Source organism: Physeter macrocephalus, chromosome 2, assembly GCF_002837175.3.
Source record: "Physeter macrocephalus isolate SW-GA chromosome 2, ASM283717v5, whole genome shotgun sequence".
In the NCBI taxonomy this organism is placed as follows: domain Eukaryota; kingdom Metazoa; phylum Chordata; class Mammalia; order Artiodactyla; family Physeteridae; genus Physeter; species Physeter macrocephalus.
In genome coordinates this window covers 136,432,165-136,452,761 of record NC_041215.1, presented here as the reverse complement: position 1 = coordinate 136,452,761, position 20,597 = coordinate 136,432,165, and the positions used below count along the sequence as shown (strand labels likewise).

The 20,597-nt window shown below is 51.4% G+C and overlaps 1 long non-coding RNA gene across 11 annotated transcripts in view; it reads right to left on the bottom strand.

The window, feature by feature from the left end:
* Positions 1-20,597, bottom strand: part of LOC114484772 (uncharacterized) — a 151,986-nt gene that overhangs the window by 101,282 nt on the left and 30,107 nt on the right. The window contains exon 7 of one of the 11 annotated variants that reach the window (XR_008619427.1): positions 19,660-19,811. The exons of 9 other annotated variants lie outside the window; for them this stretch is intronic. This is a non-coding gene — a long non-coding RNA (uncharacterized lncRNA). Of the gene's footprint in view, positions 1-16,112; positions 19,812-20,597 lie in introns of those variants that run through there. One more of the 11 variants, XR_008619425.1, reaches the window with a different exon arrangement.

The window sequence follows — 20,597 nt, the reverse complement described above, 5'->3', positions numbered from 1 at the left end:
TTGAATTTTGTCAAAAGCTTTTTCTGCATCTACTGAGATGATCATATGGCTTTTCTCCTTCAATTTGTTAATATGGTGTATCACATTGATTGATTTGCATATATTGAAAAATCCTTGCATTCCTGGAATAAACTCCACTTGATCATGGTGTATTATCCTTTTAATGTGCTGCTGGATTCTGTTTGCTAGTATTTTGTTGAGGAATTTTGCATCTATGTTCATCAGTGATACTGGCCTGTAGTTTTCTTTTTCTGTGACATCTTTGTCTGGTTTTGGTATCAGGGTGATTGTGGCCTCGTAGAATGAGTTCGGGAGTGTTCCTCCCTCTGCTATATTTTGGAAAAGTTTGAAAAGGATAGGTATTAGCTCTTTTCTAAATGTCTGACAGACTCCACCTGTGAATCCATCTGGTCCTGGGCTTTTGTTTGTTGGAAGATTTTTAATCACAGTTTCAATTTCAGTGCTTGTGATTGGTCTGTTTATATTTTCTATTGCTTCCTGGTTCAGTCTCAGAAGTTTGTACTTTTCTAAGAATTTGTCCATTTCTTCCAGGTTGTCCATTTTATTGGCAATCTGTATATTTTCTTTGGAGAAATGTCTGTTTAGTTCTTCTGCCCACTTTTGGATTGGATTGTTTTGTTTTTCGATATTGATATTTGTAGCTGCTTGTAGTAACCTCTCATGATCCTTTGTATTTCTGCAGTGTCAGTTGTTACTTCTTTTTCATTTCTAATTCTTGTTTGTTGTTCTTCTTCTTTCTCTAATGGCTTTGGGTGTAAGGTTAGGTTCTCGATTTGAGTCTTCTCCCTTTTTTTCTTGAGGAGTCTCGCTAATGGTTTATCAATTTTGTTTGTCTTCTCAAAGAACCAGGCCATGGTGTTTTCACTGTCAGTTTTTTCTAGGTATTTTTTGATTTTCACTTGGATTTCTTCAGTGATCTCTTGGTTATTTAGCAGTGTATTGTTTAGCCTCCATGTGTTTGTATTTTTTAGGTTTTTTTTCCTGTAATTCATATCTAGTCTCATAGTGCTGTGGTGGGAAAAGATACTTGATACAATTTCAATTTTCTTAAATTTACCAAGGCTTGATTTGAGACCCAAGATATGATCTATCCTGGAGAATGTTCCATGAGCACTACTAGAGAAGAAAGTGTATTCTGTTGTTTTGGGATGGAATGTCCTATAAACATCAATTAAGTCCATCTTGTTTAATGTGTCATTTAATGCTTGTGCTTCCTTATTTATTTTCATTTTAGTTGATCTGTCCATTGGTGAAAGTGGGGTGTTAAAGTCCCCTACTATGATTGTGTTACTGTTGATTTCCCCTTTTATGGTTGTTAGCATTATGCCTTATGTATGGAGGTGCTCCTATGTTGGATGCATAAATATTTACAATTGTTATATCTTCTGAAGTGGGTCTCTTGTAGACAGCATATATATGGGTCTTGTTTTTGTATCCATTCAGCCAGTCTGTGTCTTTTGATTGGAGCTTTGAATCCATTTACATGTAAGGTAACTATCAATATGTATGTTCCTATTACCATTTTCTTAATTGTTTTGGATTTGTTATTGTAGGTCTCTTCCTTCTCTTGTGTTTCCTGCCTAGAGAAGTTCCTTTAGCATTTGTTGTAAAGCTGGTTTGGTGGTGCTGAATGCTCTTAGCTTTTGCTTATCTGTAAAGGTTTCAATTTCTCCGTCAAATCTGTAGGAGATCCTTGCTTGGTAGAGTAATCTTGGTTGTAGGTTTTTCCCTTTCATCACTTTAAATATGTCCTGCCACTCCCTTCTGGCTTGCAGAGTTTCGCTGAAAGATCAGCTGTTAATCTTATGGGGATTCCCGTGTATGTTATTTGTTGCTTTTCCCTTGTTGCTTTTAACATTTTTTTCTTTAAATTTAATTTTTGATAGTTTGATTAATATGTGTCTTGGCATGTTTCTCCTTGGATTAATCCTGTATGGGACTCTCTGTGCTTCCTGGACTTGATTAACCATTTCCTTTCCCATATTAGGGAAGTCTTCAACTATAATCTCTTCGAATATTTTTTTCAGTCCCTTTCTTTTTCTCTTCTTATTCTGGAACCCCTATAATTCGAATGTTGGTGCGTTTAATGTTGTCCCAGAGGTCTCTGAGACAGTCTTCAGTTCTTTTCAGTCTTTTTTCCTTATTCTGCTCTGCAGTAGTTATTTCCACTATTTTATCTTCCAGGTCACTTATCTGTTCTTCTGCTTCAGTTATTCTGCTATTGATTCCTTCTGGTGTCTGCCCCCAGTGGGTAAGGTTTTTTCAGTGGGTTGTGTAGTCTTCCTGGTGGAGGGGACTGGTGCCTGTGTTCTGGTGGATGAGGTTGGATCTTTTCTTTCTGGTGGGCAGGACCACGTCCGGTGGTGTGTTTTGGCATGTCTGTGAACTTATTATGATTTTAGGCAGCCTCTCTGCTAATGGGTGGGGTTGTGTTCCTGTTTCGCTAGTTGTTTGGCATGGGGCGTCCAGCACTGGAGCTTGCTGGTTGTTGAGTGGACCTGGGTCTTAGTGTTGAGATAACAATCTCTGGGAGAGTTCTCACCAATTGATATTACACGGGGCCGGGAGGTCTCTGGTGGTCCAGCATCCTGAACTCAGCTCTCCCACCTCAGAGGCTCAGGCCTGACACCTGGCTTGAGCACCAAGACCCTGTCAGCCACACAGCCCAGAAGAAAAGGGGGACAAAAAATAAAATAAAATAAAATAAAATAAAGTTATTTAAAAATTTTAAAATATATTATTAAAATTTTAAAAAAATTTAAATTAAGAAAAAAAGTAGAGAGCAACCAAACCAATAAACAAATCCACCAATGATAGCAAGCACTAAAAACTATACTAACATAAACATAAAACTCAGAAACTAGTCAGTCTCATACAGCAATCCCCAAGTCTACAGTTGCTCCCAAGTTCCACTGCCTCAATTTTGGGATGATCCGTTGTCTATTCAGGGGTTCCACAGATGCAGGTACATCAAGTTGATTGTGGGGATTTAATCTGCTGCTCCTGTGGCTGCACAATTTCCCTTTCTCTTCTTTGTTCACACAGCTCCTGGGGTTCAGCTGTGGATTTGGCCCTGCCTCTGCATGTAGGTCGCCCTCTGCCATCTGTTCCCCGCCCAGACAGGACTGGGTTAAAGGAGCAGCTGATTATGGGGTCTGGCTCACTCAGGCCGGGGAGAGGGAGGGGTACGGAATGCAGGGCAAGCCTGCAGCGGCAGAGGCCAGTGTGACATGGCACCAACCTGAGGTGCACCATGTGCTCTCCCGGGGAAGTTGTCCCTGGATCATGGGACCCTGGCAGTGGCAGGCTGCACAGGCTCCTGAGAGGGGAGGTGTGGATAGTGACCTGCGCTTGCACACAGGCTTCCTGGTGGCGGCAGCAGCAGCCTTAGCGTCTCATGCCCATCTCTGGTGTCCACGCTGATGGCCGCGGCTCGCGCCCATCTCTGCAGCTTGTTTAGGTGGTGCTCTGAATCCCCTCTCCTCGTGCACCCCGAAACAGTGGTCTCTTGCCTCTTAGACAGGTCCAGAGTTTTCCCTGGACTCCCTCCTGGCTAGCTGTGATGCACTAGCCCCCTTCAGGCTGTGTTCATGCAGCCAACCCCAGTCCTCTCCTTGGGATCTGACCTCCAAAGCCCGAGCCTCAGCTCCCAGCCCCCTCCCGCCCCAGCGGGTGAGCAGACAAGCCTCTCGGGCTGGTGAGTGCTGGTCGGCACCGATCCTCTGTGCGGGAATCTCTCCGCTTTGCCCTCCGCACCCCTGTGGCTGAGCTCTCCTCCGTGGCTCCGAAGCTCCCCGCTCCGCCGCCGGCAGTCTCTGACCGAGAAGGGGCTTCTAGTGTGTGGAAACCTTTCCTCCACAGCTCCCTCCCAGAGGTGCAGGTCTTGTCCCTATTCTTTTGTCTCTGTTTTTTTCTTTTTTCTTTTGCCCTACCCAGGTACGTGGGGAGTTTCTTGCCTTTTGGGAAGTCTAAGGTCTTCTGCCAGCATTCAGTAGGTGTTCTATAGGAGCTGTCCCACATGTAGATGGTTTTCGATGTATTTGTGGGGAGGAAGGCGATCTTCACGTCTTACTCCTCCACCTCCTTGAAGGTCCTTCTAAATTCTAATTTTTAATTAAAATTTTTTTTGTTCTTTCATGTTTGTTTTTTATTGAGGTAAAATTGACATATAACACTATATTAGTTTCAGGTGTATAGTATAATGATTTCATATTTGTATATATTATGAAATGATCACAAGTCTAGTTAACATCTGTCCCGATAAGTAGCTATAAAAAAATTTTTTCCAATTATAATTTAATTTAAACATTGTTTAATGTTCCCTGAGCTGTGTCTACTTTCTGCAGAGCCCACAGATCTGTTTGTCATCTTCGTCCATGCTAGCAGTCTCCCTCAACGTCAGGCCATCCTTGGTTTTAGCCAAGATGAACGGACAGAGGACCAGATGGAGAAAGGCCGTGGCCCAGCTGTCACCGGCAGCTGAGTGTTCGGGGAAGCGACTGGGGGCTTCATGGCCACAGACGGCGCCCACTGCCCTTGCTCGGAGTCCCGGTTGTGGGTCAGGCCCCAGCTGGGCAGAACTGCCTTCCCTTTCTTCCTTTAGTGTCCGATTGGTGACCTGAGCCACCTCGAGCTTAGCTGTCTCTCCACTGGTCCCAACTCCCACTTTAGGGGCCCCTCGTCGAAGACTGACTATGGGATGATGAAAGGGACCATCTTGTCTCCGGATTCACCCACGACTGAGATCCCTGCATCTCTAACCCTAACGTAACCTCCACCCCAACCTGCACAGGAATCACACGGGCTGTGAGAATCCTGAGCCGCTCTGCCAGCCTCACATGGAATGAGGCTGAACGGGATTCTATGTGACCTTTTCTTGGACCCCAAGTTGTGGCTGAGGATCCCAGAGGTTCAAAGAGGGGCAGGAGGAAGCCTCCTGGACTGGAGCACCATAGCTGTAGGAAGCTCTGGTGGGTCGTGGTGCTGTGGTCCACCTCCTGCCCCTGAACATCCCAGTTTCAGCCACAGCCAAGGCTTCTGAAACCAAGACCACCGCAGAGGTACCACCCTTCCTGCAAACCTCCCAGACACCCAGGAACCTGAATCCCCACCCCCTGCACAGGCATGCATGAGCACAGACACACACACACGGGCAGGTGCACACTCACATGCACACACATGCTCACTCATACATATACACACTCACATGTGCACACATATGCATACACACACACAAATCTCCACCACCACAGCTGCCATGTGGCCTCAATATGGCATCACCCTGAATTCGTCTCTTGCCTGTTGTATTAATGCCCCAGGGCTATCAAAACAAAGTACCAAAACAGGGCAGCTTAAAACAACAGAAATTCATTCTCTCACGTTCTGGAGGCCGGGACATGCTGCCTCCAGAGGCTCGAGGGGAGGGTCCTTCCTTGTCTTCTGGTGATTATTGGTGTTCCTGGGTTGTGGCTACATGTCACCAGCCTCATGTCACCTTCTCCTCTATGTGTCTATGTCCCTCCTCTCTGTCTCTTTTAAGAACACCTGTCATTGGATTAAGGCCACCCAGAAAATCCAGGATGATCTCATCTGAAGATCCTCAACTCAATTACACTCGGAAGAGATCCTTTTCCAGAGTTATGCTCTCCTGTTCGGGGCATTAGTGTGGCACTTGCTGGGGCCACCTTCACAGAGCACAGCAGCGTCTGCACAGCGGTGGGGCCAGAGGGAGGGACAGGGCGCAGTCCCACAGCCCACTGCTAACTCACAGCTGCCCGAGGCAGCTGTCCTGACACCGGATAGAAGGTGGCCACCTGCCTGGACAAGGAGACCTTCTCCAAGATGGTCACGGGGACATCCCTGCTGAGCTCTGGAGTCAGGCTGCCCCCTCCTCGCTTCCCTGTGCCGGAGTGGCCCGAAGAGCACAGAAGCCAACCCCAGAGCCAGCCAAGGTGTCCTCCAAGCCCAGAAGCGCTCAAGGACCAGGGCCCCCCACCCTGCTCCAGCGGGGTCATCAGTGCTGCCCCCACGGGGGCCCAGAGGAGGGTGCCCTCTGTGCACCCCAGCCTTCCCAGTTCCAGAAGAAGAGTGCCTGCCCTGGTCCCCCGTGAGCGGAGGAATGCAGGCGGCCTCTAAAAGCTGGAAAAGGCAAGAAAACGTGTCTTCCCCTCAGAGCCCCAAGGAGGATTCACTTTGGACTTCTGACCTCCAGAACTGTAAGGAGAATAAATTTGTGTTACTTTAAGCCGCTACATTTGTGGTAATTTGTGTATTGTGTCCACGTCTTACATTTATCACAGAGACCAAGTGATGACCCGGAGAGGCTTATGCCATTGAAAGAAGGGTTTTAACTGTCCCAGTTCCCCCGGAGACAGAGGCACAGCGCCTGCCACATGAGGGGTGGGGAGGATGCGCCATTATGACCGTGGTGGTGGGAGGAGCCTAGGGAAACGTCCCCCTGGGTCAGTGGGCAGGGGCCCAAGAAAGCTAGTCTGCAGTGAAGACATGAACCACGTGGGTCGTTGGTCCCGGCCTGTGGTTCAGCAGATGAATGGAGAGGGTGTGGGAGTAAGAGACGTTCGAGAGCCAAGACAGAACTGGCCATGGCTCATACATAATTAATGCGATCTGCCCAGGGGCCCAGGACACAAATGCACCCCTCCTGGAAGCACCCTTCCTGCAGGTGACACGGACACTGAGGAGAGACTGAGAACAAAGAAGAAACAGGAGAGAGGCAGGATGGGACCAATGCCCGTGGGGTCCCTGAGTCCTGATTCCCCCGAGACCAGAAGCCACTCAGCCTGTGGGCACTGAGAGCAGGGTCACGGGTCCAGTCCTGAGCCCAGCGGGGTGTCCAGGCATCTTGGATGTCTGACAACATGCTTGAGACTGGCTCCTGGGAGCCACCGTCCCCCCAGCTTGGACAGGGTGTCACCGCACAGGAGGGCAGAGGTGACAGGCCAACCTGCTGGATTGAAAGTGGTCAATGGATCACACCTTAGTGACAGGAGCTGGGCTCTCGCAGCCAGAAGTGACCCTGGAAAAGCAAACCCCAAACAGAACTGCTCTGGTTGGTCCCTCCCTGCAGAGAGCGGGGGAGGTGGAGGGTCCCAGGATATTCCTGGAATTCTCACACCGTCTCAGCAGCACGTCCGGAATTCAGCCCGTGACCAGATGCCCGGACAGAAAGAATTACGACTTGCAAGTCTGGAAAGCGAGAAGCAGCCCGAGCTGCCCGCTCTGTGGCCCCGCCACCGGCCCAAGACGTTTGGGGTGGGAAGTTCAGGATGCATTTCAACTGCGAAGACCAACGTGATTTAGAAGGCAAAACACTGGCAATTGTGTCAGATTTCCACACCTTCCCCCAGCAGGTCCGGCGTCCTCACTCCCCACACCACACGGCTGGCCTGGGGTGGGGGTGTCCCGTCTGCAGGCTAGAGCCCCCCGCAGCCCCCAGCTCCCTCAGCCCTACCGGAGCCGTCCTCGGACTCAATCCCGGCTGGGCCACCCGGGGTGCCTGCGGCCTCAAAGCTCTGGCAGGGCCCAGAGCACACACTGCCCCATTGTACACGAGCCTGGGCTGGCCAGAGGCCAGACTCGGCCCCGCTGCAGCACATGTTTTAAATCCCACCATTTATGTATTTGGTTTGGTAGCTTTAGGTTGGTGATGTACTGAATTTCACTTCGATATTGAGTTTGAATGAACTGAAAGGAAAACACAGATATGAAACAGTGCCTGGCCGGGCTCAAGGTGGGGAACAGGTGTTTCCTATCTGGATATCCCCCTGCATCTGATCCATCGGCAGCCCTCCCGCCTTGGGAGCTGGGTGTGCCCTGAGGCAGTTTCTTTTAAACAGCTTTGTGATGGACGTGCAGTCAGGGCCCAGCTGGCCACCCCTTGGGGCAGCCCTCTCTTGGGTCTTTTCAATACAGCAGTTAGCCAGAGGGCTCACTCGTCACATAAATTGTCTGAACCCAGGGTTAGCGATTTGAGACCTTCAGATTCTCCAGCTCCCACTGCAGAGGGACGAGCAAGGGAACAACCGTCTGCAGACAAGGTGAGAGATTCCCACCAAAATTCACCCTGCCTTCCTTCCAGAACCCCACTCTACACTTGTGCAAAAGTGAGTTTTCAAAAAGAGGTAATAAAAGGACAGAAGAGCAGAATAACATGATTAGCAGGTAAACCCACATGTTTTGGAGAAATCGCTTTTGCTCTGGTGGCAGGTGAGAGCAAGGCCTGGCCTCAGGACCGTGACGGCCGTTTGCCTTGGAGGGGCCTGGGCACTCCTCCCCCCGGGTCCAGGCCTGAGCCCAGGCCAACGTCCCCGTGCAACAGGGTGTCACTCCTATGGCCTCAGCCCTTCTGAGTTTTGTCCCTCCTCAGCCACTGGGCTGGCTCCCTGGGCGTGTGACCATGAAGTCACACAGCACCCCACGCTCAGAAGGGGGCCCTGCACGTGGTGGTCAGTGCTCTGCCATCACTGTCCTGAGATTCTTCACAATTTCCTTTGAACTTGTGTTTGGTGAACAAAGTCCAGTGGGACAAAGGAGTTCACTGCTCCCCAGACCAGCGACCTGCCCAGGAGGGCTGGGGGCAGGTAAGTTGCAGGGTGGGCCCGGGCTCCTGTGAGGGTCTGCACGTGCAATAAAAAAACACTGTGACAGGTCAAGAGAGAAACCACAGGAAAAGGGTTTTTTTCCTGCTTTTTGAACAAGGGGCCCTGTGTTTTCATTGGCACTGAGGCCTGCCAGGTACATAGCTGGCCAAGCTCAGTGACCCAGGGTCCACCCTGGATGCAGAGGAAATGCACCTCTGTTGGGGGCGGAGGCGTTGGGTCCAGAAAAGGCCTTGCTGTCAACCAGCACATTGAAAAAAGAGGCCACAGAGTGGGGGAGGGGGCAGGGAGACAGCCAAGGACACCAGGGCAAAGGTGAAACCAAGTCTCCCTTAAAACCAAGTTCCCCTGCCAAGTTTATGATAAACCTCTCTATCCAAAACTGTATTCCCCTTCTTATCCCACCCCCATTCCCCTCAGGATTGAGGAGAATCAAAGAAATGGGGGGATTGAAACTGAGCAGGACACAGTGGGGCCTTCCCACGTACAAAAGCCCCTCCGTGTCCTCTGTTTCTTGTTTGTAGAATAAGGCTGTAATCCCCTAGGCCTTCCCTGAGTTCCAAAGAGCAGACTCAAGCAGTTACTAATTAGGGAAGTGAAGGAATGCAGAAACAAAGGAAAAGCAGTTAAGCAAGAAAAGTAATGATAGCTTAAACAATAAACAGAATCCTAGCTCCTCCTCAAGGAATGTATATAACAATCTGATGTGTATCTTTGAGTTATTCTGCAGAAACTAAGACCCCGCCCAGGTGGAGGATGGTGACTACATGCTGACCACAAGCACGTAGACCCCAGACTAGCTGAAAGCAGAAGGTTGATAGTTACGATTGCCAAAACAACACCGTTACCTCACCACCAACCAATCAGAAGAAAGTCCATGAGCTGCAACCCTCACCCCAAATGTTGCCTTTAAAAACCATTCCCTGAAAACCATCAGGGAGTTTGGGTCTTTTGAACATTAGCTGCCCATTCTCCTTGCTTGGCGCCCTGCAAATAAATGCTGTACTTTCCTTCACCACAACCCAGTGTCAGTAGATTAGCTTTGCTGCGTGGCAGGCAAGTTTGGTTCAGTAACAAAGGGTGCCAGGTCCAGGGACAAAGGTCTGGAGTGGCCTCGACAGCCCATGGGCTGTGTGAGAACAAACAATGTGCTCCCGCACAACCGGCAGTTTGCGGATCTCCCTGGGAGAGCACCCGACATCCCAGGGACCTCTGGGCCCTCACAGCTTGGGGGCAAGTGCCAGCCAGCACCTGGACTGCAGGGCCCCCGCAGGACACAATTACATGAGTGTGCATGCCACAAAAGGCTGGAAGGAAACGTGTAAAATATTCACAGTGTTTCTCAGAATGGTGGGTAACCGGGTTTACGCTTTATTCTTTACATTTTCTATGTTTGCCAAATTTTCTACAATGAACAGTCACTGCAATTACTGTCAGAAAAATTAAATCATGGATGTATGTATGTATATGTAGGTAGATTGTTAACACTATATAGACACACACACACACACACACACACATATACACACACACATATTTTTAAGGCTAATGTCATGCTATCCTATCAGTCTACACAGACACTCGAGTGTGTACTCAGATACGTGCGTGTATTTTATGTCATAGTTGAGGAGTTTGGCCACCTGTTCTTTTTAAGCGGCAATTGATAAAAACCACTCAGCGCAAGAAGTGGTGAAAAATTTAGTAAGAATCCACGTGTATTTCTGGGAAGGCGTCCGGTGTCCTAATGGGGCTCCATACATGACCTGCTCCTCCGCCTGCAGCCCCAGCCAGGGGCATGGGTGTGCAAGCCCACACACACACACACACAGAGGCGCACACGCACCCCCATGGTAAGCACACCTAACCCACACTCCTGTTTCTTACAAAGCCCAGACTGGGGCCTTGCCTGTCATAGGCCAGCAATAGACATTTGTTAAGTAAAGGAGCATCATTATTTTATTCCTTCTGATAAATCTGCAGAAGATTCCTGCCCTGCCCTATAATCACATGCTGTACTAACCTGAATCTTCATCACGTATCTTTGTCTGACTTCCAGTGCACTCCGGCTTAATAGACAACCTGGGGCCGGAAGCCCTGTGTGACCTTTACCGCCCACAGCACTGAGCAGACAGTAAAGGGACCACGGGAGTGACCGTGTGAGTGAACCAACGGATGACCTGGTGTCCTGAGGGCAAACAGGATGGCCCACAGGATCGGTCTCCTGACCGGCAGAGTGTCAGCCTGTGGGCCGTCTGCAGAGGGCGACCCTGAGACCGCGTCTGTCCTCAGTGAAGGTGGTGTCACCCACGGACAATTGGTGTCTGTCCCGGGCGGGCGTGGGAGGTGCCGGTGGCAGTCGGGGGCTTCACGCTTGATGGCTGAAATAGCCCTTTCCCCTAATTTTAAGAGAAGGAAACTGAAGCCTGAGAGAGAGTGACGTCCTCAGGGTGACCCCAGGTCGATTTGAGTCAGGAGAGAGGGGAAAGCGTGTGGCACCCAGCCGGTCACCAGAACCACCTCCAGGGAGGTCCCCCTGCAGCAGAGGGAGTGAGGATCAGTCGCGTGGCCGGAGTTGGCACCTGTCGGGGGAGCGCCCCCATCCCACCCCCGGCTGCCACAGGCACCTCCAACCTGAGATCACCACGTGCAGAAGAGGTGAATGGATTTCCACTGGCCACTTGTCACCATGTTGCGCGGGGTTGAGTTTAACAGGGAGAAAATGATCAATAGGCCTTTCAATATCCCCGGGCTGCCAACATAGCATTCTTCAGGGTATTTTCAATTCTCTTGGCCCAAAAAATTGCCTAATATGAAAAAAACTATAAATGAGATCGCTATAAAGATATTTTTAAAAGCTTATTTTGCTCTGTCTAGAACCCCAATAAACGTACGTGTCTGTTAAATAAATACAGCCCTGGGATGTTTCATTAAGCGCCAGAGTCCTCTAAATTCCTCATCAGGCCCAGCCCTGTGGAAAGAACCGAAGTGAAGGGCCACGAGAACGTCCGCTGGGCGGGGGCTGCCCACCACCACCTCCTGTCACCGGGCCCTTGTAGGACTGAATACGTCTTGGCTTGGGGCAGAGAAAATGCATTTGCCAAAAGGGTTATTATTACCTTAACAGTGATTCATTTAAGTGGTTTCCCGGGAGTGGTGTTTTATTATGATTTCTCAGCTCTCAGCTTGGTTCTTTCCCAGCCCTGGGCCAGGGCCGCATTCCTGGGATACTGGGCTGTTCCTAGCGCACAGACGGCCCATTCACCGCGCCCCGGGGGCCTCTGCAGGCCGCCTCCCACCTCCCAGCACTGGGCCCTCCAGCCACAGCCCCTGCCCTGCTGCCCCAGGTGCGCTAACCCCAGGGCCCCTGAGGTGGGCCTGGGCTTGCAATCGGTTCACATCCCGGGAAGGACAGCAAGGCCACCCCCTTCCTGGTTCCCAGAACTCGCTGAGGCCCAAGGGGGCGCGGGCATACTCCGGCGGGCAGGTCCCCTCCCGGGGTCCTGGCCGCACCGGCCGCCCCGTCAGGCTATGACATCTCGCATGGACCCCGACTGTGCCGCAGGAAGACAGAGCACTGAGGAAAGAAACCACTTGTAAGAAAGGTTTGCAGGAGAACCAGGCTTTCGAGATGTGGCTCCTCGGTAAAAACACAACTGATGTTTAAAGACAAAACATGAGATCACCAAAGCTGCCACGTTTATCACGGGTCTGTTCTTGGGTTTGGGTAGAAAAGACCAATTTTTGACCTCATTATCGTATCTGGACGGTCAAAACGGATATCCCAACACCGGCGGCCTTGCAGGGCCTGGTGATGTGGGAGTCACACAGCGAGGGGAGCTTCTGTCGCTGACACGGGGCCCCAAGCCTGACTCTACCGTCACAACCAGCCCCTTCTCAGCTCCCTGCGGGTGAAGGGAGATCCGTGCTCCTCCAGGACGTGCTGACCGGCGCCCAGGAGAAGGCGCCAGAACCCCCATCCAAGATTCCAGGCCTGAGGGGGAGGGCCTCCCCGTGTAGCCCTGGGCTCTGGGGTCACCGTGGCGGCTCCTCATCTTCTGCCGACCGCCTCAGAGAATAAGGGCATGTTTTAGGAAATGTGTCCCTGTAGCGCCCAGTCCAGGAGGAGTCCCTCCCAGATGGGGCAGGTGGCCCTCCTACTCACCTCCACTCACCGCCACCCACTCCTCCCAGAGGGCGGGGTTCACTTGCCCGAGAAGACACCCCCTCCCTTCCTGGGGTCCTGAGCCTCGCACAAGCCAGCCATGCAGCAGGCTCCCTGTCTCCGCTCCTCTTGGAGCTGCAGCGTCCAGTACGGCAGCCACCGGCCACAAGAGGCCACTGGAGCATGCAGGAAGGGCCTCACACACACACAGCGGGTGTCGAAGACCCAGCGTGAAAAGGAATGTGCAATGTCTCATTGATAATTTGTGTATGGATTACAGGTTGAAATAATATTTTAGAAGACAGTGAGTTAAATAAACTGTATTACCAAAACGAATGCCACCTCTTTTAACAGTGGCAGAGATGTAAGGTTAACTTTCCCCATAGCCACTTTTTAAAAAAGCAAAAGGAAGCAGGTGGAATCAGCTAACAGCCGTGGGGCCCGCGTCACAGGTGTGTGTCCATCAGTGCCTCAGCCCGTCCCGCAAGGCGAGGCCCCATCCTCCCCAGCAGCTCAAGGCAGAACACCCGCCTCGGCCAGTGACTTGGTCCGGAAAGCCAGGAACCCCCCTCCCTAACTGAACCTTGTCCTGGGTGGGCCTGGCACCCAAGACCCTGGTCCAGCAAGGTGGCAGCTGGCGCCCTCGTCGGGACAGTGCTGGCCCCCACTTTGGCTCAGTCCCCGCCCACTTTTCCTCGGGCCCCCTGCCCCAGCCCCACCTCCCTCATCTCTTGTCTCCCACTTCACCAGGAAAACATGAGCGGCCAGCAGACCCGCCCCTGAGACGCCCCTGGAGCGTCCCCGCCCTTGCCTGGACCGTGCCCAGGCCTTGTAGGGTCATCGTGCTCGGTGCAGGGCTCGGGGGTCTTCTCTGAGCACACCTGCTAACAGTGTCCAGTTTCTCCCCGCGTCTCCCTCCAGCTACCGTCTTCCCATCATCTCATGTGCTCTGCACCGGCGAACTCATTCACAGCACGGTTTAGGTCACTGGTGCACTGCAGAGTGTTTCCAAAAGGGAAGAGCACCCTGGAATTAGGGTGAGCACAGCAGAGTGAGCTTAAAGGACAGAGGTCTGAGGTCAGCAGGTATTTCAAACCCTGCCCCGCACTCCCTTCCCTGCAGCTCCTCCCGACGGACAGTCCTCGCTGATGGGCGGGTCCAGCCACTCCGCGGGGTCCCTGGACCAGTACCACCCCCGCAAGATGTCAGGAGCTCACCCAGGGAGACACGATGCCCACATGAGAGCCCAGGACAACAGCGTGCGGGGCAGGGGAAGGGCCCGCGGACAGTCCCTCCTCTCCACATATGCCCCTCCTTCCCATGGGATGTGGGTTATTAGGGCGGTTATGACCTCCTGGAGGCCGTCCTCCTTCTGTCCAGGATCGAGAAGCCAAAGCCCCTGGTCCCAAGACGCCAGCGGGTACCCACAGGTCGACAACCGCTCCCCATTCCTGTGCTGAGGCCCCCAGGTCTACCCGCCGGCCCAGCTGCTTCCCGCCTCATGCGGGGTCAGCCCGGCCCCCTGTGAAGCAGTGGCACCCGGGCCCCCCAAGCACCCCAGCAGGGCTGAGCGCATTCCTCCCTCCTGCCCCAAATCTGCTCCTCACCAACATCCTCCGCCTCGGCCTTCCCTGCTCCGTCATCAGACTGAAAGCCTCTTCCTTCAGCTCCCCTCAACCCCTCACCCTACCCTTCTCCGAGGCCCGCTCACGTCACTTCTACATCTTTCTGGAATCCCCTGTCCCCCCGGCGTGTTGCCCCAACCTAAACCCTTGTCAGCTCTCCCCGGGACCACAAGTCTCTGCCCATCTCCCCTCCCTTCCAGACCTCCTCCCGTGCTGTCACCAGAGGGACCTGTGTGAACAGTAAAGGGCCTGGCACTTTGGGGCTCACACCATCCTCTGAGGCCCCCATTCACCCACAGGGTAAGAGTCCAAATGTGTAGTTTGTTTTTATTTTTTAATTATTATTATTTTGGGGGGGGTGGGCCGTGCAGCGCGGCATGCAGGATCTTAGTTCCCCGACCAGGGATCGAACCCGTGCCCCCTGCAGTGGAAGCGCCGAGTCTTAACCACTGGACCTCCAGGGAAGTCCGTGTAGTTTGTTTTAGAATAAGAAACAAGTCTCTCGATACCTCAAGGTCAGGAATTGATTATATCAATAAAACTTTGTCTTGTCTGAGGGTCATCCTTGCTAAGATCAGATCGCCCCCAGGCACGACAAACCCAAGTGGACAAGAAAAGAACTCTCCGGCAAGTAAAGAGCCGGTAAGAACACGCCCTCGGCACAGCACCGGCACCTCCTGTCCAGACACCTTCCACCTCCCGAGAGAACAGACAGCACGGCCGTGCTCATCCCCCGCCTCCCTTGCAGAAGTAGAGAGTAACGTTCTTAAAATGTGTTTGAGGTGGATCTAAGTCCTCAGAAGATATTCCGTGCACAGGAAAGAGTGCTTCTAACTTTTCGGTCTGAATCCTGGAGGCAGAACAGCATCTGGGCTGATGCCCAAAGCCAGTGCCCCTCCGATGGGCTGCCACAGGGCCCAGCCCTTCGACTGTGACAATTAGGAAACCAAGGTTCAGGGAAGGTGGGGTGATCGCTCCAGGCGGCCTAGCCTGCTCGTGGCAGAGTAGGAAGTACAACAAGGGTTTGGAGTGATTCGCTTTTTTCCCCTAGTTTATTGGATTTTTAAGTTGCAGAGGGGCCAAGAAAGATGGAAGAAACTGGAATTAATACTAATCTGCTTGGTCCAGCTGGGAGCAGGGACACAAGGGAAGGAGGAGGAAGTGGGGGAGCACAGCTTTCGATGCAAAACACGGCCCAGTTCTTGGATTCGACGCGACCTGCATGGGGGGCTGTAGCCAGGCCCGTGCTTTCCCCCGTCGTTTAGAAGCCGTGTGTGACGAGTAGGGGCGTGGCGAGCCCGTGCAGTGCAGGGATGGGAAGCAGCTCTCCCTGGCACTCTGTCCCGACTGAGCAGGTGCCCGCCGGGCCTTCTCCACCCTTGACCTACTCTCTGCCTCCCTTTGGGCACCAGGCTATGAAAAGCCTCACCGCGTGGCTGTCAGGTGGGCAAGCACGTGCTTCCCCACAGAGACATCGCCAGACGGGACGACAAGAATCTTATGAAGCTGGGCACACGGAGTCGGAGAGCCAGCACTCTTGTGTGTTTGAGGGACGAATGAACCACAGGATGTCACTGTCCCCAGAACCAAAGGGCACCGACTGTCCTTGTGACCCTGACAATGAGGAGAGAGTCAGCAAGAGTCCTCCTGCCCCCCACCCGCCCGCCCCACCCGCGTGGCGTCGCGTCGGTGCAGCCTGTGTCGCAGGTGAGAACGGCGGAACCAGAGCACGAAGAGGGGGCTGGGGACTTGGGGACACTGCAGGACCTGCTGCTGCCCTGCCCTGTCCTCAGAACACACTGCATCCCGCCTCACGTGCTGCCCAGGAAAAGAAGCACCATAAAAAGGGCTGAGGTTGTTTTCAGCCTCCTTTTGAATCTGGAAACCTCATCCCTGCTCTCCCTTCTGAGGGAGGAAATGGTTTGGGTTCGAGGAGCGGGAACAGGGGCTCCGCCAGCCGGAAAGAGGAGCCTGCAGGTCGGCTGTGGGCTGCAGTTGCCCGTGTGCCACCCCCCCTGCTGCTTTCCCGATCTGCTGGAACACTTAAGCAGACCTTTGGGGAAGGGCTTCTGGTACGAAAAATAATCACTGGTTCAGCTAAAAGCCAGAGCAAAATAAGAATGGGGAAGCAAAAGTCCAATTTCTCAGTTATTAATTTTATGAACTACACGGGGTTGTAATCGTTCCTTGCATCAGTCTTCCTTTGTCATGGATGAATGTAAACAGACAAAACTTCATTGGAGACTCTGGTCAGAATATTTAAACAGAAAAGTTTATGAGCAAAAGAGCTGCTTTTATTATTCGGTCTGTTACAACCAGCCCCTTGAGTTTTCCCTCAAGTTTATTTCAGCTGGAAGGCAGTCTTCTGTTCATTCTCTAATCTCTGCAACCCAATTAACCTGCAACATTTGATGAAACATTATTGCATCCTATTTCTTCTTATTATAAAAGGAATTCATGTTTCTTTTGCTTCTGGAATGGAAAGCAGACCTGCTTTTCCCTAAGTACAGCTAAAAGCCCTGAACATTATATATAAAACAAACATAAAACACACTGAAAGGTGGAAAGAAGATGGTAGACCAGGACCCAAGTGACAACACAATAGGAGATGCCCAGCTTTTCTTTTGCCTCATATTTTCCAGACTTGGATATGAACAAGGCTGCAACCCAGAACTGTCAATGAGCAAAGATACCACCCCACCCCACCCCCAGTAAAAACAACAAAAGTCTGCTCTCTCTAGCCAAAGTATCAGAAAAGAGGCAGCCTGGCAGGACAGAAAACTTTTAGAGAATGACTGCTCTGCTCCAGCCAAACACCACAGAGAAAACTGTGCCCCCCTCCCACTTCACCTACAACAGCAGAGACTTCTTTGCTGGGGAACTCAGACCTCTACTTCCACCAGACAGTAACAAGGCAGGACCCCCTCCTCCACAAGAGCAGGTCACAGGCTTCCAATAAAAATCACCCATCACACCAAGAACCAGGAAGATCTCAAACTGAGTGAAAAAAAAGACAGTCAATAGATGTCATCAGTGAGCTGGCAGACATTAGAATTGGCTGACAAAGATGTTAAAGCCACCATGATAAACATGTTTCAACAAGCAATTACAAACATGATTGAAACAAATGAAAAAATTGAAAGCCTCGGTAAAGGAAGTCTCAACTAAGAAATAGAATATATTTTTAATGGAAATTTAAGAACTAAAACATTTAATAACTGAAATATAAAGCTTAGTTGAGAAGCTCAACAGCAGAATGGAGAAGACACAGGAAAGACTCAGTGAACCAGGAGACAGAAAAACAGACATCATCCAAACTGAATACTGAGAAAAAATGTTCTGAAAAAAATAATAAAGAGTCTCAGGGACCTGTGGGAATATAACAAGAGATCACACGTTCACATCATCAGAGTCCAGGAAGAGAGGAGAGAGAGGAAGAGGCTGAAAAATAGTTAAGTATATAATGGTTGAAAACTTCATCAATTTGGCAAAAGACATAAACCTCTAGATTCAAGAAGCTGAGCAAACACCAAACAGGAAAAACCAAAGAAATCTGTGCCAAGACACATCATCATTAAATGTCTGAAAACTCAACACTCAAGACAAAAAAAGAGATCTCGAAAGCAGCCAGAGAAAAACATCTTACTGTACAGAAAAAAACAACTGGAGTGACAGCAGATTTCTCATAAGAAACCAAGGAGTCCAGAAAAAAGGAGCACGATATCTCTCAAGTGTCAAAAAAAAAAAGAAAACCTGTGTCCAGAATGCTATAACCAGGGGAAATATCATCCAGAAATGAAGGTGAAATCAAGACATTCTCAGATGAATGAAAATTAAGAGAATTTGTCACCAGCAGACCCGCCCTAAGGAATGACTAAGAAAAGTCTCTAAACAGAAAGGAAACAGTAAAAGAAGGAAATTTGGAATGTCAGAAAGGAAGGAAAACACATATAAGAAAAAGATACGGAGAATTACAATAGGCTTTCCTTCTCCGCTTGAGTTTTGTAAATTATATTTGATGTTTGAAACAAAATTATAACACCGTGTGATGCAATTCTAAATACATTTAGGGGCTTCCCTGGTGGCACAGTGGTTAAGAATCCATCTGCCAATGCAGGGGACATGGGTTCAAGCCCTGGTCCGGGAAGATCCCACATGCCACGGAGCAACTAAGCCCGTGCACCACAACTACTGAGCCTGCGTGCCACAACTACTGAAGCCCATGCGCCTAGAGCCCGTGCTCCGCAACAAGAGAAGCCACTGCAATGGGAAGCCCTCTCACCGCAACAAAGAGTAGCCCCCGCTTGCCGCAGCTAGAGAAAGCCCGCGTAGCAACAAAGACCCAACTCAGCCAAAAATAAATAAGTAAATAAATATCTAAAAATGAAAAAAAAAGAATGGGAGAACAACCCAGACATGTAAGGCACAGGTGTCCTAAAGGGATTCAAGAGTAATAATGAGGAGCGGGGGCGGGGGGGGTCTTGGGCCATGGGTAGCTGGAGGGCATGAGGTCTCTTCTGTGGGAAAGAGAAAGAGTCCAGGGTCTTGGACGAGCCCAGTGAGTGGTTCCTCCAACCACCCGCTGGCTTGTGTACAAAACAAGAGGACAGCCTTACCATCAGAAAGGTGATCAGTGTCCAAAACTCTAGAATTAAGTCAGCAAATAGGGTCCACGGGGTACAAAATGAATCTGAACTTTTAGAGGTAGGCTGAGAGAGGATGGATGCTAAATCTTGAAACAGCCCAGGCTGCAAGGATGACAGGGACTGAAGAAGAGGTTTCAGAAGCAGCAGGTGAGTACAGGGCAGGAAGACTTGAGCTCGCACCAGGTGACCAGATAGTTTTTGCCAACATTGTGTTCCATGGCGAATGCCAGTCTTGCTCTGGGGGCTGAGTAGCTGAGGCCAGTCACGTAGGCATGCAGTGCCCACTAGCCCTCTGAGGTCTGCTGTGAGGTGGCCGGAGTCCACAGGGACACTCGGGGGACAAGAATGGAAGCTCCATGAGGGGAGGACCTGGCCAATCTCGTTTTCTACTGCGTCCAGGACCTGGCACAGTGCCCAGAGGTACTGCGTGTAAGTTGCTGATGTGTGGATTCCACGATGATGGAAGGAAGAAAGCGGGGAGGGAGGGAAGGAGGGTGGGGGGAGAGAAGACAGAGGCACAAGTAACCTCCGGAGAAGAGCAAGATGGCACAGGAGAACACCCCTCCCTAAGCTGCGTTAAAATGTACCTGGGGCTTCCCCGGTGGCGCAGTGGTTGACAGTTCGCCTGCCGATGCAGGGGACGCGGGTTCGTGCCCCGGTCCGGGAAGATCCCACATGCCGCGGAGCGGCTGGGCCCGTGAGCCACGGCCGCTGGGCCTGTGCATCCGGAGCCTGTGCTCTGCAACGGGAGAGGCCACAGCAGTGAGAGGCCCGCGTACCGCAAAAAAAAAGTAAATTAAAAAAAAAATGTACCCGGGATTTTGGCTTTACTCAGGTAAGGTGAGGCCAACAGGTCAGGAGACAAGTGCCGTTGAAAAGATAGTTTATTACTCACCGTTCCCAAGAGAACGGGGCCAGGGGACACCATGCCACATGGGGCCACAGAAGCAAACCCCAAGGCCGGTCACAGGCAGAGAGCATGAGTGAGGTAACTGTGGGAACGTCTTTATGGGGGTTCCCGAGGGAAGGAAGGGGCAGGACAGGGTAAGGGGGCTGACCAGGCCAAGACTGGCCGGTTTGGATCATTGTAGCGGGTCTGTAGGGGCTGCCCCTAGTTGTCTGATGCCTGACCCTGGGCCAGTCAGGGAGGGGAAGGGGCTAGCGTCTCAGCAGTGTAGCAGCCCAGATAAGGCAGGTGGGCTGGGAGTCTGCAGGTCAAGCTGTGCTCACCAGCGAGTAGCTCGCTGTCTCTAGGAATTGGCTGACCTGGCGGTGGGGGACCTCTTCCGGGTCAACAAGGCCCCAGATATCAAAACATCAGATAGAGAAGCTAGTAAACGTGGTTAACACATATGCCGAGAGTGGATCTCCCCCAGGTGGTCCGTCCCAGGCCCTTCTGGGAGCCAGGGGAGCGGAGTGGAAGGCCAGGCCTGTCCACCCATGATCCATGCCGGCAGCTCGGGGCTCCCCGAGAGAGGAACAATTCCAAAGAGAAAAGAGAACACAAGGATTCCACCCCCTGTAC